Raw genomic sequence first — 18,044 nt, forward strand, 5'->3', positions numbered from 1 at the left:
TTTCTTACTTTCAATTCATCTCCAAACTGTCCCAAGTGTGAGTATGGCAGACAATATTGGTTGCCTACACAGAGATACTTTCCTTCTTCCTTCTAGCTGAATCTCAGTCTACACTGGTAGCAAAATGCCCATCTCAAGCCAGGCAAGGCAATCTGTATTGGATAGCTTTCATCTACCTATCCAAATCTATCCTCCCTACATCCTCACACTGTTCTCTACCCCACAGATTGACCTTTAGGGGCAGTATCAATGGACTCTTTCATTATCTGGCTTGGGGTGGATTCAGTCAATGAGCTAGCTGACATTCAGACTAGTGAGATGAGTAAGGCTAGGGTATTTTCTTTTCCAGTCCTTGGGGAGTTGCTGTTGCTATGTGCTGACTATATCAAATGAACCAAGGATATAACTCCAGTCAGCTGGTACTCTCCACAGGACTCTCTTTGTCTTCAGTTTCAATAAATATTTCTTCCATTTTTTCCATCAGGGCAAGGTGAGGGTGGAACCCCACCTCCCCACTCTTGCCAGCCCCCAGGGAAGGCACTGTCCCTTGTGAGTTTCCTACACCTCATCCATATTTTTGATATATAGGTGTTTTCTGTTTGTTTTTCCTGTTTGTTATTCATTTTCTCAGTCTCCCTTTCAGCTAGGAGTGGTTAGGTGATTCAGTTTTTTCCAATAAACATATGAGGACTTCAGCTAAGAAATTTGGGGAACAGACTTACTCCCTGATAAAAAGACACAGCAGCTTTGGTATAGCAGCTTGTCTCCTTCCTTGATTTCTAATTTAGATGTTTGGAGTAGTACATGACACATGGAGTGACCAATCTGTGATTATGAATCTAAGGATAAAAGTCAACAAGCAGATGATGGCAAAGGTAAGAAGGATGCCAAAATCTGGGCTTTGATGACATTGTTAATGTGCAGTACTGCCTTATCCTGACTACAACATTAGACTTCTTGACAGGGATGCAATAAATGCCCTTAAAGTTCATATTTCTATTAACTAGATTTTCACTATCAGCAACCAAATCATTCCTATCTGATGGAGCAATCTATCTTTACCACAAATACAGTCTTGCCATTTTCCTGCTGAACATATTCTAGTGATTCCTCTACAGAAGAACCACCAACACAGTATGAACATCTTGGCTTTATCCTTGTCAGTTTCCCCACCCTGGCATGTTTCACCTTCCATGCCACACTGCTCATTCCCATCTTCTGGAGCTCCTCATAGCACGGCATTCTAGACTCCATGTCTTTGTGTTGAGAGCTCTCCCAGGAATATTTTTCCTATCTTCTTTCTCTGGCTATCTCTTACTCATCTTCCCAGAATACACTGGGTAGATAGGTCATCATTTTTAGTTAGAGGATACAAATCTACTCTGGATTATTCAAGAAGTAAGACTGATGAACCAATTTGGGGTAGTTCACAGAAAGCTGTGAGATGGGATTTAGAAAGTGACCAGGAGGAAGAGAAACTGACAACCAGAAACAGAGGAAACCTCAGGTGAAATATGACTCTGGTGGGCCCCGCTACAGCCTCTCTGAAGAATGGATACCTCAGCTTCAACACAACCAGCCGGGGACAAGGGAACTCAGTGTCACTGTTGCTGCCCTCTCATACCAGAATATGAGAAGGAAATGGCAGCCCACTCCAGTATTCTTGCCTAGAGAATCCTGTGGACAGAGGTGCCTGGCAGGCTGCTGTCCATAGGGTCGCACAGAGTCAGACACGACTGAAGCGACTTAGCATGCATGCATGTAGGCACTGAAGAAGGAAATGGCAGCCCACTCCTGTATTCTTGCTTGGAGAATTCCATGGACAGAAGAGCCTGGTGGGCTGCTATCTATGGAGTTGTACAGAGTTGGGCATGACTGAAGTGACTTAGCAGCAGCAGCAGCAGAACCAGAATGAAGATCCTGTGGTTCATGCATCTTCGCCTCACCAACTACCAGTTCCAAATCTAGGGAAGATGCATCTGATTGAATGAGTCTAGGTCAAGTACTGATTCCTGAATCAAGTGAGTATCTAGTTATTATGCTTGCTTTGGAGGGAGGTGTCAAATTAAAAACATTCACCCACTAGGAAGGATTGACTGGTTTGATCTCTTTGCTGCCCAAGGGATTCTCAAGAGTCTTCTTCAGCACCACATTTCAAAAACATCAGTTTTTCAGTGCTCAGCCTTCTTTATGACCTAACTCTCACATCTGTACGTGACTACTGGAAAAACCATAGTTTTATTACATGGACTTTTTGGCAAAGTGATGTCTCTGCTTTTTAATATGCTATCTAGGTTTGTCATAGCTTTTCTTTCAAGGAGCAAGCGTCTTTTAATTTCATGGCAGTAGTCACCATTTACAGTGATTTGGGAGCCCAAGAAAATAAAATCTGCCACTGTTTCCATTTTGTCCCCATCTTGCCATGAAATGGTGGTTGGAGTTTGGAAGTGCTTAATAAATAATACCACTGTTCTCCCACTAACTAGACCCCTCCACAGCTTGGAGTCAACTGAGAGATAGACCCAAAAGTCATAGAGAGTGCAAAAAATCATCTCAATTAGTGACTAAACTGTTAGGGAATGTAGTTTAGGACTGTGACCAATTGGACTTGCAGTCTCCATCTATGATATTTTCTTCTTCATTTGTAGTCAGGTTTCTCTTCTACTTCCTCAAACCCCAGACACCTCTCCGTAAAGGCAACATGGCTTCTGATCCAGTTATTCTGGTGACACTCTTCTTACAGATACTTCCAATTCCCTCTCCGTTGCTCAACCCCAGGGAGACTCACCAGTCCTTATATCCTTTGATCACTGAAAGTTTCATACTGTTGACCACTCCCTCTTTTATGCAACTCCCTTCTAGGTTTTTCTTCATATTCTCTTGGCTGCCTTTTCTCAGCTACTGGTAAATATTTGCATTTCTTAGGGATTCATCTTTCACTCCCCTCTTTCTATTTTATTCACTTCCTTTTCTACAAATGCCCCCGAGTCATCATATCTAATCCTGAGATTTCAGTCACTATTTCCACATTACCTTGAATCCCAGCCTTTATTACTGCCTGTTCTGACTGTTCTTCAGAGTGATCTTTCTACAAACCAGCTGTGATCATGCTTTAAACTTTTCTCTGGCTTCTGGTACAAACATTTATGTCCTACTCCTCATGTTTCCTTGGAGAAGGAACTAGCAACCCACTCCAGTATTCTTGCCTGAAGAATCCCATGGACAGAGGAGCCTGGAGGGCTACAGTACATGGGGTCGCAAAGAGTCAGACACAACTGAGTGACTAGCACACGTACACACATGTTTCCTTGGGAAATGTAGACTAGCATAACATTTCTGGCTAATCTCTTCACCCTCTCTCACATATTAGTAAAAGAGAAGTGATTTAATCTTTCTGCTGAATTTTGACAGAGGAACTGATCTTGAAAGAGTCAACACCATCGGAATCCTTGTCTGATTTTGCAGAGGGTACATTCTGAGCTGCTATCCTGACATATGATAATGCACTGCCTTAACAGTAAAGAATCTGCCTGCAATGCAGACCAGGGTTCGATCCCCCTGTTGGAAAGATCTCCTAGAGAAAGGGATGGCAACCCATTCCAGTATTCTTGCCTGGAGAATTTCATTGACAGAGGAGCCTGGCGGGCTGCAGTCCACTGGGACATAAAGAGTCAGACGTGACTGAGTGACTAACACACACACGTCTGAGAGTCGCAGTTTTGGAGAAAGTTTGGTTCAGGAGCATATCACAAATCTAAGTCATGTCTGCAGACTAGCTTTTGTCCATAATGTTGCAAATGCTCTCAAAATGGTGTAATAGAACCGACAATCAAAAATGGATCAGCAAAGTAGTCTCTACTTCTGCAGAAGGGTGTCGTATAAGACAGAAGTTCCGGGAGCAAGCACGCCAAGCGAGAGGGCCGCTGGGGTTTTACCCCCTAGACGCAGGCTCCCTCCCCCAGCTCCTGCCAGGCTGAGGACCACAGAGTCACACTCTTCCCCAGAGGTCCCCTAAGGTTTTTACTGGCCAATGGTGTCATGAGCAACACTTGCAAGCTCCGGAGTGGAGGACTGTTTTCCCTACCCCTTTAGTTCTCTGTGCATGCCCAGGGTAAAAGCCCATGAAATTAGCCTGCTAAACTGTTTTTAAAAGGAAGGCGAACCAGGAAGGAGAGAGACCAAAGGACTGGCAACAGAGATGCCATCTTTAGAAAGCTTATTCACAAGGATAAGGTTCCTATTCAGCTGAAACAATGAATATGGATCATTTCTCTGTTTCTCGTATCTTCCCTTTTGGTGGAAAAGAGTATATTTTCCTACAATATAAAAGACAAAAATTTCATTGCCTCTGTCCTGACTTCTGACTCTCTGAGGTTGACTACTTTGAGAGGAAAGCCTCATCTCTATCTACAGAAACTAAAACCAGTGGAGAACATATGGGGACATTCTAATCTCTCATCAGTCAGGCTTCCAAACTGAAAAATTCCTTTACGTTACTTGAATCTTTCACCACACTCTTATCCTTCAAGGAAGGAACACCAATTCACTTATCTGTGAGGTGAGTTCGGTAGGCCAGAGTGGACACAGATGGCATCCCCCTTCTGGATCTTTGGAATCCATCTACCTGTATAGCTTGTTGCTCCCCACACAGAAAGATTCTTGTCCTTGTGGAAGTAGACTGCAATGTGGGGCATATGTTTATTTCAGTAGAGTGTTAACAAATCCATTTGGCCACACAAGTAACATGTTATATTGTGTTTCTCAATAATAAAATGGATATCTGGCTATTCATTTGATTCTTTTATATCTCTCTCAATAGGTTCCAAATTCAGCCAAAAAATGAATGCTACTTATTGGATCCTTTCAAATGCTTGAAGTTTCCCATATATTTATATTCTTAACATGAAGTATGAGACCATCAACTTTCCTCACCCCCATGATCTATGACATGGGTTAAAATACAGTTACACACTTATTGAGTACTTATTAACTTAACACCCAGTGTTAGAGTCAGAAGGTAAATGAAAAGTGACCCATACCCCTCAGGAGTTCACAGCTGAGCAACATAAGTTTATATTTCCAAATGCAGATTTGAGGTATAGTTCCATGGTGTAGATTAAAAAAAAAAAACAAACACACACACACACAAACCAAAACTGTAACAGAGAACTCATCTAAAGCAAGACTCATTTAATTATGATCACTGGGGACAAGTCCTGAGGTGAGCTCCAGAGTCTCATGGCTCAGAAAATAGGGGTAAGTGAGACAGAGAAAAGTGAGAATAAGATCTATTTAGTAGAGCACATTATAATCTAGTTAACATCAGAAATAAAATGATGAAAATGCATAGCAATCTACAAGTGTCAATGAGACATACGTGGACATTCATATTCAACAGAGGTTTATAACAGCCACAGAACCACAGCAAGCTGTGCCCATCTTACAGACAGATAGGATGAATCCATATTGATTGTTTCAGTCATGGGTCGGGTGATACTATAGGCCACAGAAAGATATATGTCCTCATTCCACACAGAAAAAGGCATTGGCAAGATTGGAGAAATTATCATATAAAACAAGTCCTGGGAACTTAACCTAAAACTTCATTCTCCTATTAAAACTTGGCCTCAAATAAAACGGTGATTCAAAGACAGAAATCTTTACACTAATGTTGTGTTGTTCAGTTGGGTCTGACTCTGTGCGACCCCATGGACTGCAGCACACCAGGCTCCACTGTTCCCCACCGTCTCCCAGAGTTTGCTCAAACTCATCGGTGATGCTGTCTAACCATCTCATCCTCTGCTGCCCTCTTCTCCTTCTGCCGTCAACCTTTCCTGGCATTAGGGTCTTTTCCAACGAGCTGGCTCTTCACATCAGGTGGCCAAAGCATGGGAACTTCAGCTTCAGCCTTAATGAATTCCCTTAAAAGCAGTGTGAAATGGTTGGCGTGACATAGCCCAAACCTACCTTTAGGCTTCAAAACAAAAGACATTTTGAAGAAGGTTCACTGGACCCTTGAAAACATGCACAAGGGCTGTTGCATTAACTGAGGTAGAGTTAATATTTTTCTAATTCTCTTTGTACCTCATTTTCACAAATTCTAATTTCACTCATGTAAGAAAATAATCAAAACAGGTGATACGATTTTTTTTCTATGTTTTAAATTTTAAAAGTCCCATCTGTCACTAATTACACATTTATTTCATTATGCAGCACTATAAAAATAATTACTTGAGGTTTTTTGTTGACAATTTAGAGTTTAAAGTAAATACTAATTATTTTTGTTATAACTGTGTATTAAATTGAATAATTCACTGCTAGACATTTTTGGGGCTTCAAATAATTTTATTTGAACTACATAAGACAGCAATTATTTAATTAGTGACACATCTGCCAATCTTATAAGTCCATCTTATGACATCTGAAGACATTTTGCCTTCTCATTTCTCCTTTCTTAGAAGCAGAGACAGACACTTCATGTGCAGATTTCAGAATTTTATAATGATATATGTGACCTGTCCAGCCACTGGTCTGCTCAGTCACTCTCTCAAAGCAGCAAAGATTCTAAGCAGTTAACAAATGCTAATGCTCACACTTCTTGTGGCCTTGAGTTGATGAAAATGTATCTGGATAACTGCAGTGCTTTCTACTTTAAGTGACTTCTTTTAGAAATGAAAATCTCTTCCCCAAACTCCAACCAGAAGTTGCTGTGAGTTCCATTTGGAACGTGTGCTAATAATAATATTTTCTGGAATAATAACAACAGGTTTGGATTTAATTAAACATGTTGCTCACTGAAGCATCTGTTTTAAACATTAATGAATGGCAGCTCCTATGGGATATCCAAATGGAAGTGTTTTCACTCCATCACACTATCCTAAAGTGTGTTTTGGAATTTTCAAATCATTAGTTGGTCTTTGTTTTGAGAGGCTTATCCAGGATAAAAAAGCAATCTTTCCTCAAATCATATTGATAGATGGAAGCCATTTAGGGGGAGACAATCAATCATAAAGGCAGTCTCTGAAAAGCTGTTATGCAATCCACAGTATTAAGAGCTGAGTTTTCCTTCCTGTTCACACATAACTCCCATTATCATGCATGAGAGTTAGTCTCTTATCAAGAAAAGGACACATCCCTTCCCAATTAGGCTAAGCTGCTTTGGGCGGAAGCCATTAAAAATAGCAGACATGGAACTCCAGAGACTACAACTAACCTTAACAAGAATTGGAAGCCACCTCTGAAATAGCTATTATTAACTTGGAAACGTTATGTGAATAGAGAATTTCGGAATTCATGACTTGTTCACCACTTAAAGGAAATCATATGAGTAGGGGTTGTTTATACAGCGGTGCTATGCTTATCAGGCTTTATTAAAAATAAGTTGGTAGACGGCTTCCCTGGTGGTTCAGTGGTTAAGAACCTGACTGCCAAGGTAGGGGACATGAGTTCAAGCCCTGGATCAGGAGGTTTACACGTGCCGCAGGGCAACCAAGCCCAGGCTCCACAATTGCTGAGCCTGCACGCTAGAGGCCCTGAGCTGCAGCTGCTGAACTCATGCGCTGCAACCACTGAAGCCCGTGTGCTCTAGAGCCTAGAAGCCACTGCAGTAAGAAGCATGCGCGTTACGACGAGCGAGTAGGACCCACTTGGCACAACCTGAGAAAGCCTGTACGCAGCAACGAAGACCCAGGACAGAAAAAAATATTAATTAATTTAAAAAAAGAAGCGGGTAGACTTAAGTTTCAAAAAGACAGTGACTAAGTAGTTCTTATCAATCAATCTATCCTCACCACATAGAGCAGTACTAGGCATAATAGGTACATCAAGATATTTGCTGAATTCATGATTGAATAAGACTAACACATTCTTTTCAATTCAGCAAGCATTTATTGAGACTTTACTTGACACTAGATCCTATGAGGGAGAGAAGATGTAAATACCGTATGTGTGTGTGTATAGATATCTATATCTATATATCTATAAAGTGGAGAAAGAGAGAGAGAAATTCTGCTATTGGAGGGTTCATAATCTCTCAGATGACACCAACATACAACTAATTTATTTGTTATTATGCGGTCAATGCCATGATAAAAGAATTCTTCAGGTGCTATTGGAGCACAGATTTGCATGAAATTATGGGAGTTATGGTACATGACATCTTAAACAATTTGCCTGCAAATTGTTTTTGCTCAGACAATTTGAATTAACCAATAATATAAAACGTTCCTAAGTATGATCATCAGAGTCAGCCTGCTGATTTTGAAAAATATATTTTCAAAAGAATTAATAAAGACTTTACATAATACAAAAAAAAAAAAACTACTGGACTTTTGTAAACTCTTTGGGAGCATGATAGATAGATTCTGTGGACACAGAATAAAGAATTATGATGCCAGAAGGTATGTATGCCAAACTGGGGAAAGCCATGATGGCTATGTATGGATTTCTTTGGTCAGACTTAGGGAACGTTTATGATTTATCACATCTTCTCAAAGAAAAGACAATGATGCATCAAGTTTAATCTCACACCTTCCAAAGCACTGGATGCTTATGATTTCATTCAATGGCAAGATGACCCATGCTGGATTCTCCGCCAAAGAGATGTTTAGTATAAGGTACCATGCACAGAGCTCTGACAGATTCTCACAGGAGGAACTCAGGGGATTGCCTTTAAACCAACCCGGGGACCTCATACACAGCTGGACTCACTGTGGTGAAGTGGCCCACAGGTTCCTTGAAGTAAAGATACTTGTATACCTAAAGGCAGATGCACCATCTATAAAATGAAAGAACTAAATTCAGTGATCTATATGGTCACTGTAGCTTTTTCACTTCCCTTTCTTTCCCCCCAAAATTCGAGAGTCAACAAGTTGGGTTGATTGAATTTATCTCCCATATCTCCACAATCTCTTCTTTCATTTTTCTTCCTGTCATTCTGAACACTTGGGAGTCCCTTGAGGCCAGATACTTTATCCTGTTATTCCTTGTATCTCTGTGTCTAGTAACCAATTTTGGTATATAATAGATGCTCAGTGAATATTGACTAATGAGGGAATAAACTGGGTAACATCTATATAACAACAACAACAACAAAAAAAAAAAACTGTGTGTTTCTTTCAGTTATTCCAAAGCAATATAAGATACCATCTCTCATCTCCAAGTATCATGTGCTCTATTCGGAAGACAAAGCTTTTCACACATAGCAGTACAGACTATGAACTTGTTCATCTCATCCTCATAAGAACGGTAATGCCACAAAAACTGTTGAGGGATTATTTTATGCCCAGCATCTTAATTGGATTATTTTATTTAACCTTCACAACAATTATGGGGTGAAGCTATCTCTACTCTGTAAGTGCAGAAACATGGACTTTGAGGAGTTTATTCACTTGCCCTAAGTCTCATAGCTGAGCCAAGATTTGAAAGCAAGGGGTTTGATTCTAGAACCATAATTTTAACCTCTAGAAAAAGAGAACTGATTTTACTTGAAGTGTTGAAAACACAAACACACACACAAGTGCCTATTGAGTAAGCTCCCTCAGTGGCCACATTTTGTAACTCATAGCACTTCCACATCTGCCAAGATTATTGCACCAGCGGTAGATGCCTGATCCAAGCACAGCCAGTGTAGTCTGATCGACATCTACTGAAACTGTCTGGTACCAGAACTCTGATCTGTATGGTCAATAGAAATTAATTAAATCAATGAAGCTCATTGGTAACAGTAATATGGGGTATAGAGCTATTGGTAGACGGCAAAAATTGAAAACATACTGAGGAAAGCAGGCAAGAAAGGCCTGTAGCCAAGACAATCAAAGAATAAGTAGAGGAGAGGGTGAGGTAGCTGGCTGGCACTGAGATTGGAATTGGAAAGACACAGCGAGAAAAGCAAAAACACAAAAGGGCTGACTCATAGTATTGATAAACTATGAGTAAGTATCCACAAAATCCTCCTATAGAAAATGCTTCAGATAAGCTGAAACTAGAGCAATGCTGAATCTTGAAGTATCTATTCAATATTAGTCACTATTCAATTAGTCACTATTCAATTCTTATTCAGGAAGAAATTGTTTCCCATTCAAGTCCCAGGGAAACTGGTTTCTTTCCTCGGGGCTGGGCCCTAACACTCTCCGTGGGTTTCCACAATGCTTAGATGTATGACTTAGTTGGCTGTAGTCTTGGTATTATCTGTATTTATTTGTTGTTGCTACTGTAACAAACTACCACCAATTTCGTGGTTTAAAACAATGCAAATTTATAATCTTACAGTTCTGGAGATCAGAAGCAAAAAATGGGTCTCTGTGGACTAAAATCAAGGTGTCAGCAAGATTATGTGCATTTGCTTCCCTGGTGGCTCAGAGGGAAAAGAATCTGCCTGCAATGCGTGAGGCTCGGGTTTGATCCATCCCTGGGTTGGGAAGATCCCCTGGAGAAGGGAATGGCAACCCACTCCAGTATTCTTACCTGGAGAATTTTATGGACAAAGGAGCCTGGCAGGCACAGTCCATTGGGTGGCAAAGAGTCAGACACAACTGAGTGACTAACCCATTGTCCAAGACTGTGCTCCATCTGCAGGCTCTAGGAAAAAATTGTTTCCTTGACTATTCCAGTTTCTGGTATGGCTCACATTCCTTGGCTCATGGCCTCTTCCTATTTCTCCAAAGCCAGCAGGAAAGCATCTTCACATCTCTCTCACCAACACTGACTTGTCTGGCTTCTCTCCTTTCACTTGTAAGACCCCTTCTGAGGACAGTGAGCCCATGCAGAAATCCCTGAACAATCACCTCATCTCAAAGACAACTGATTAGCAATATTAACTCTACTTAAATCACCTCTAATACCTCTTTATTAAGAAGGCAGCCTTAATTCTCTTTGCCATGCAATACCGCATATTCACAACTTCTGCTATTGAAGATGCAGACATCCATAAAGGAAGGGAAATTATCATGCCTACCACATAGCCTATATGCTTACAATACACTTCATAGTACTTAAGAAAATGTGAGTGAATCTCTGATTTCTGTAACCACTAGATGATATCTTGCCAGTTGGAGTGGGGCTTCTGTTGCAGCTAAAAAATGTCTGGATTTATAGGATTTCAATCCCACATAATCAATAGTCATATTATTCTCTTGCTTGGTTTGCTTTTTTTTTTCCCTCTTGCCTATTTCCCTCTTACTCTCCTAATCCCCTGTTGTGAAAATTCAACTCTTGCAAAACAGAAATAGAGACACAGTCATAGAGAATAAATGAACCAGACATAAAGCAGGGAAGTGGGGTAGGGGGCATGGAGATTGGTGTTGACATGCACACACTATTGATACTACTTATAAAATAGATAACTAATGATAACCTCTTGTAGAGCCCAGGGAACCCTACCCAGTGCTCTGTGCTGGCCTGAATGGGAAGGAAATCCAAAAACGATGGGCTATATGTATATGTATGGCTGATTCATTTTGCTATACAGTAGAAACTAACAGAACATTATAAAGCAACTATTAAGTCAATAAAAATTAATTCAAAAAAAGAAAATCCAATTCACTCAGGACAAACAATATTATGTAAGGCAGCATGGAATGACTGATAGTGAGACAGGAGATAGAAATAATGTGCCAAGGGAGCACGGAAGAAATGTGTATATGGTATGATCTTCAAAGTTTTCACAAAAGAGGTGATGGCATTTAAGCTAGAAGATTCCGATGGGCCATCCATATAGAAAAGACCCAGAGCAAATAGAAGGAGAATAATAGAAATTATTCTCAAATTTTCTGATTTCTACTCCATTGTTCCTTACCTATCACAGCTTGGGTGTACTAAGCAGTGTCTGTGCATATTTGTTGAATGAACAAAGTGAATAAAAGAATAGAAGAATTAAATAAATGAATGAGTGAATGAATATAATATGATGGAATGCTCAAAGTAGTTGTAAAATATGGATTAAAGCAGGTTCATTCTGATAAAAAGTGAGTGAGAAATCTGGATTTGCAGGTAACATTCTGCCATGAAATAAGCTTTCTAAATGTGGGCATTTTAATTAATCTCTTGTGCTTCATCTTTTATCTATAAAATGAATATCTACTTATTTTAAGTACAAAATAATATGCTACATGAAAGTGCTTTTAAAGATGAATAAAACATGATGGATAAGATAGGTAAGTGAGTTGGTATATTGTCTATGTGGTAGTCTCTGCTGTGTCTGACTCTTTGCAACTATATGGACTGTAGCCAGGTTCCTCTGTCCATGGGATTCTCCAGCAAGAATACTGGAGTGGGTAGCCAGTCCCTTCTCCAGGGGATCTTCCCAACCCAGGGACTGAACCCAGGACTCCTGCATTGCAGGCAGATTCTTTACCCTCTGAGCCACCAGGGAAGCCAGTTAAGTAGGTAATAAGACAGATAATTGATAGATAGATAGATAGATAGATATTAGAATGCTTCACTTTATTTCACAACATTAATTTAATGTTATTTACTTTTTAATGTTATTTACCTTGTCCTTTATGACACTACAGCCATTTCATTTGCATTCCTTAACACAAATTCATTAAAGAAAGATAAATATAGAAACTAAGAAACATGAAAACAACGTTAGTTATTTTCATGGGAATTGAGGCACGTTCACCAAAACTAATGAAGTATGTTTAAGATTACTGTATATTAATTAATTCATATAATCTTTATGAAAATCCTATGAAGTAAGGGCTTTTATTACCATTTATGGATGATCTAGTAAGTGACCAAAATGAGTTATGAGTGAAAGACTAACTCCAGAGTTCATGTTCCTCATCACATTTCTACTAAGATATAAAATAATAATTATTATTGCCATTACTATCATCATTGTCACAAAAATGAGTTAATTAAAACTACATAGTCCGTCACTGTCTACATATTCTCTCATGCTCAGAGCTACCTGTAAGAGTAATTCTACTATTTCACAAACAATTTAGTAAAGTTTCAAAACGTAAAGTTAATTGTTCAAAGTCTCACAGCCAACAGTTGATGCATTTAGGGGCAAACTCAGGCCTGTTATTTCACTGGGCCAACACGCTTTGCTTTGTTCCATGTTGCTTTATTCGTTTCAGCAAATTTGTTTATTAGTTTTAGCAAAGAGCTGAATGTCAGATCTGTTGGCCAGAGCTTTGTCAATCTGGCTTTATGACTCTGTTCCAGTGAATTTTGAAATGATTATTTTCTGAATACTTTAGATTTGTACTCAAAACACTTAGAGCTTTATTAATTGATATGTTCAAATTAATTTCTGGTGAATAATTTTAAACCATCGCTGTGAGGATAGATCTACCAAGGATAACCAAGATAATCCTTAAACTTCATATTCTATTTTTTCCACTAGTTTTAATACAGGATCTGTATTCAGCATTAATCAAGTTTTTGTAAAGAAAAAATATATGTGGAAATTATTTCCACATAAAGTATGGAAATAATAATTGGTGGTAATTCCCTGCTCAGAATTACAATGAAATAAATTTATTTCCTTTTCCATAAGTTAGTTACTATATTTATCTTCGTAATCTCTGTTGTTGCTCAGTCGCTAAGTCATGTCTGACTTTTTGTGACCCGATGGACTGCAACACGCCAGGCTTCCTTGTCCTTCACTATCTCCTAGAGTTTGCTCAGATTCAAGTCCATTGAGTCAGAGATGCTATCTAACCATTGCAGCCGCTGCCACCCCCTTCTCCTATTGCCTTCAATCTTTCCTAGCATCAGGGTCTTTTCCAGTGAGTCAGTTCTTTGCATCAGGTGGTTAACATATTGGAGCTTCAGCTTCAAAATCAGTTCTTCCAATGAATATTCAGGGTTGATTTCCTTTAGGATTGACTGGTTTGATCTCCTTGCAACCCAAGGGACTCTCAAGAGTCTTCTCCAGCACAACAGTTCAAAAACATCAATTCTTCGGCACTCAGCCTTCTTTATAGTCCAACTCTCACATCCTTACATGACTACTGGAAAAACCATAGCCTTGACTACACTGACCTTTTTCAGCAAAGCAATGTCCCTGCTTTTTAATATGCTGTCTAGGTTAATCATAGCTTTCCTTCCAAGGAGTAAGCATCTTTCAATTTCATGGCTGCAGTCACCATCTACAGTGATTTTGGAGCCCAAGAAAATAAAATCTCCTACTGCTTCCACTTTTTTCCATCTATTTGCCATGAAGTGATGGGACTGGATGCCAAGATCTTAGTATTTTGAATGTTGAGTTAGAAGCCAGCTTTTTCACTCTTCTCTTTCACCCTCATCAAGACACACCTTAGTTCCTCAATCTTTACATTCTGCTTTTAGAGTGGAATCATTTGCATATCATAATCTCTAAACTAAAATAATATAGGTGCATAACACATTACCTTCTTTGTTATGTGGTATTTGTGATACCTTTATCATAAAGAGGCTGGTTTTTTATTTCAGCCAAATTTGACATCATTGATAAAGGTAGCAGATATAAAACACTCAGTATTATAGATGACAGATGACCTGATCACTAAAATCAGTATATGTGAATTCATTTTTGATCTCTCTTTAGTTTTGTTAAGTTATTCTTCATTTTCCTTAGTATCAAACTATGCTTCCTTGGTTCTTCTCATATAATTAAATGGCATCACCATCCACCAGAATGTTGAAGCCAGAACCTAGATAGTCACTGTTTATAAACACTCTCTATCACCATTTTCTAGGTAAAATCCATCAGGAATCTTGTAATTCTGTCTCTAAAATGTAACTGATTCCATTTACATGTATCCATCACCATTGCCATCACAAAACAAAATAGCAATATTTTAATAAAGCTTTTTTATAAAACATTAAAAGCTAATAATATAAAAATTATACAGTGTGCCTAATATATGCTATTTTTCTAAATATTCAGAGATCTGCATACTAAACTCTCACAGTTCCAAGGCAGTGCTTCAAAATGCAAACTTCAAAATATATATTTATATATTTCAGTGGGTAAAGAATCTGCCTGCAATTCAGGAGACATGGAGATGTGGGTTGAATCCTTGGGTCAGGAAGATCCCCTGGAGGAGGAAAATGGCAAGTCACTCCAGTATTCTTGCCTAAAATATCCCATGGACAGAGGACCCTACTGGGCTACAGTCCAAAGGGTCATGAAGAGTCAGACATGACTGAGTGACTACTCATGTACATACATATATGCATTACATATGCATATATGTGTAGATATACATGTATACATATATATGTATGTGTATGTGTGTGTGTGTGTTTATATATATAGTTAAATCCCTTTTAAATATATTAGGCACCAGACATACAGAATCTTGATTATAATCTGCTCTGTATTTCATCCCAGTTAAATGATACTGTATAGTGTTTTTTAAGCATTTGACCTTAAAGAAAGCAAAAACCTTATATTGAATCATTTTCAGTAGCCATGGTTTTGGTCTTTAAGTATCTATCAAAAGTGCTTTTAATTACTATAAATGGACTGTGTTTATATAAAGGTTCTAAATGATTTTCAGATTTTAGACCGAAGGAATCCACAATTTTACAATCAAAAGAAACTAGCCCAAATGATGGCTCATCTTTGATCTTCATCCCCAATTCTACAATCATTTTTTTTTAATGGAAGGATCAGCTAAGGTAGTCATAGGATTTTCACTGCTTTTCCTTGTCCTGTATGCTTATAGATTCTTACTAACTAGAGCTTGTTTACAGATATGAAAATCAAACTCAAACACATTTAAACAATTAGGAGAAGCTCTTGTGAATACAGATCTTATAAACACAGCACTTTGGAATGTCTGATGTTGGCCTTTCTAGAAGTTATAAGCCTAGAATAGCTAAGTGGTAAAGAAATGAGAAATGTTCTGTAAGTAGAACAAAGTGATGATATAATAGATTTTAAGAGAAACTTTATTATATAGAATTATTCCTATTAATGGAAGAGTTATGGTTTCCCATCATATTCTCCCACAAACTTCAAAGAAGTCTTTGTTGATTTAGTTACAATACACTCTTTATGTGGGATAATCTAGTACAACAAAAGCCTTAAACTAACCAAGTCACTGGAGTGTTTAAGCTTCTAGAGAAGACAAAATTATACCTAATTTGGATCCTAAAAGTTGCTGGCTGAAACAAGAATGGGCAATCTAAAGGTCTGGACTGATTTTGTTTTGATAGAATAAGTTAATTTAGAAAGCTGGTGGGAAATGATAGCAGGACAGAGAGTGAGATGAAAACCTGGAGAAAAAGAGTTCTTCTAGACGAGATGTAGTGAGAATTGGCAGAAGAGCTGTCTAGAAATGACACGCATCTTGGTCCTCCTCTCATTGCCACCAACCTCTTCCCATCTCTTGTTTTGTTCATGTTATCCCCCCTTGACATTGATGTTTCTTCCTTTTAGTCATTAGGATTCTTTTTCTCAGGTCTTATCAGTTTCTGACACTCTTAATTTGGCTTTTCTTTATTCCTTTTGTCACTTCATTTGCTTCCCTCTTTGAAATGTACAGATTTTATATTTGTCGAAAAGAAACTTTTATAATCCCATTATTTGGGGTTAGAAAATTAGATTTGCTCTTTAATTTTTTTCTCTTGCCCTTAAAAATTAAAATCAAATGATTCTTATGTACATTCCTCCCCATCTTTTGTGTGCATTAGTGTTCCACCATTAAAAATACACTGTATGATCTAGTGCTGAATATTTGGTTTGCACTTAGGCTATTTTTCACATTAAGAATATGACCCATTTGTATGACTGAGTATCTTCACTCTTCACTAAAAAATATTACAACATCACTTGTTAATTGGCTATACACTAATATAAAATAAAAAGTTTAAAAAATAAAAGATGACCCTATCTTACCCCCTCCTCCAAATATAAATTTTTAAAAGTCAAGCTGATTTAATTACACTTTTTAATTTTTTATTGAAGTAGTTGCTGCTCTTCAGCAAAGTGAATCAGCTCTATATATACATAAATGCCCTTTTTTTGAAGCAGTGACTTCAAAAAAAGAAAGTGGACCATATCTATTATCAAGTAATAGCTAATATGCCTGTGTTCATGCTAAGTCCCTTTAGGCATATCTGACTTCTTGCAACCCTATGGACTATAGCCTGCCAGGCTTCTCTGTCCATGGGATTCTCCAGGCAAGAATACTGGAGTGGGTTACCATGCCCTCCCTCAGGGGATCTTCCTGATCCAGGGATCGAATCCATGTCTATTACATCTCCTGCATTGGCAGGTGAGTTCTTTACCACTAGTACCATCTGAGAAGCCCAATAGATGATACACCCTTAGGAAAAACTGTGTGCCTGGCGGTGGGAGTAAATAATTATATTTTCTCTTTATTTTCAATTATTTGATATGTAGCTGATACCACCCTAATGGCAGAAAGTGAGGAGGAACTAAAAAGCCTCTCGATGCAGATGAAAGAGGACACTGAAAAAGCTGGCTTAAAACTCAACATTCAGAAAACTAAGATCATGGCATCCAGCCCCATTACTTCATGGCAAACAGATGGGGAGAAAATGGGAATAGTGGTAGATTTTATTATCTCGGCCTCCAAAATCACTGCAGACAGTGACCGCAGCCACGAAATTAAGACGCTTGCTTCTTGGAAGGAAAGCTATGACAAACCTAGACAGCATATTAAAAAGCAGAGACATCACTTTGCTGACAAAGGTCCACAAAGTCAAATCAATGATTTTTCCGATAGTCATTTACAGAAATCAGAGTTGGACCATAAAGAAGGCTGAGTGCTGAAGAATTGATGCTTTCAAACTGTGGTGCTGGAGAAGACTCTTGAGAGTCCCTTGGACAGACAGGAGATCAAACAAGTCAATCCTAAAGGAGATCAACCCTAAGTATTTATTGGAAGGACTGATGCTGAAGCCACTTGATGTGAAGAGTCGACTCATTGGAAAAGACCCTGATGCTGGGAAAGATTGAGAGCAAGAGGATTAAGGGGCAATAGAGAATGAGAAGGTTGGATAGGATCACCGAATCAATGGACATGAGTTTGAGCAAGCTCCAGGAGATAGTAAAGGACAAGAAAGCCTGGTGTGCT

The sequence above is a fragment of the Muntiacus reevesi genome, chromosome 12, assembly GCF_963930625.1.
Source record: "Muntiacus reevesi chromosome 12, mMunRee1.1, whole genome shotgun sequence".
Taxonomy (NCBI): Eukaryota; Metazoa; Chordata; class Mammalia; order Artiodactyla; family Cervidae; genus Muntiacus; species Muntiacus reevesi.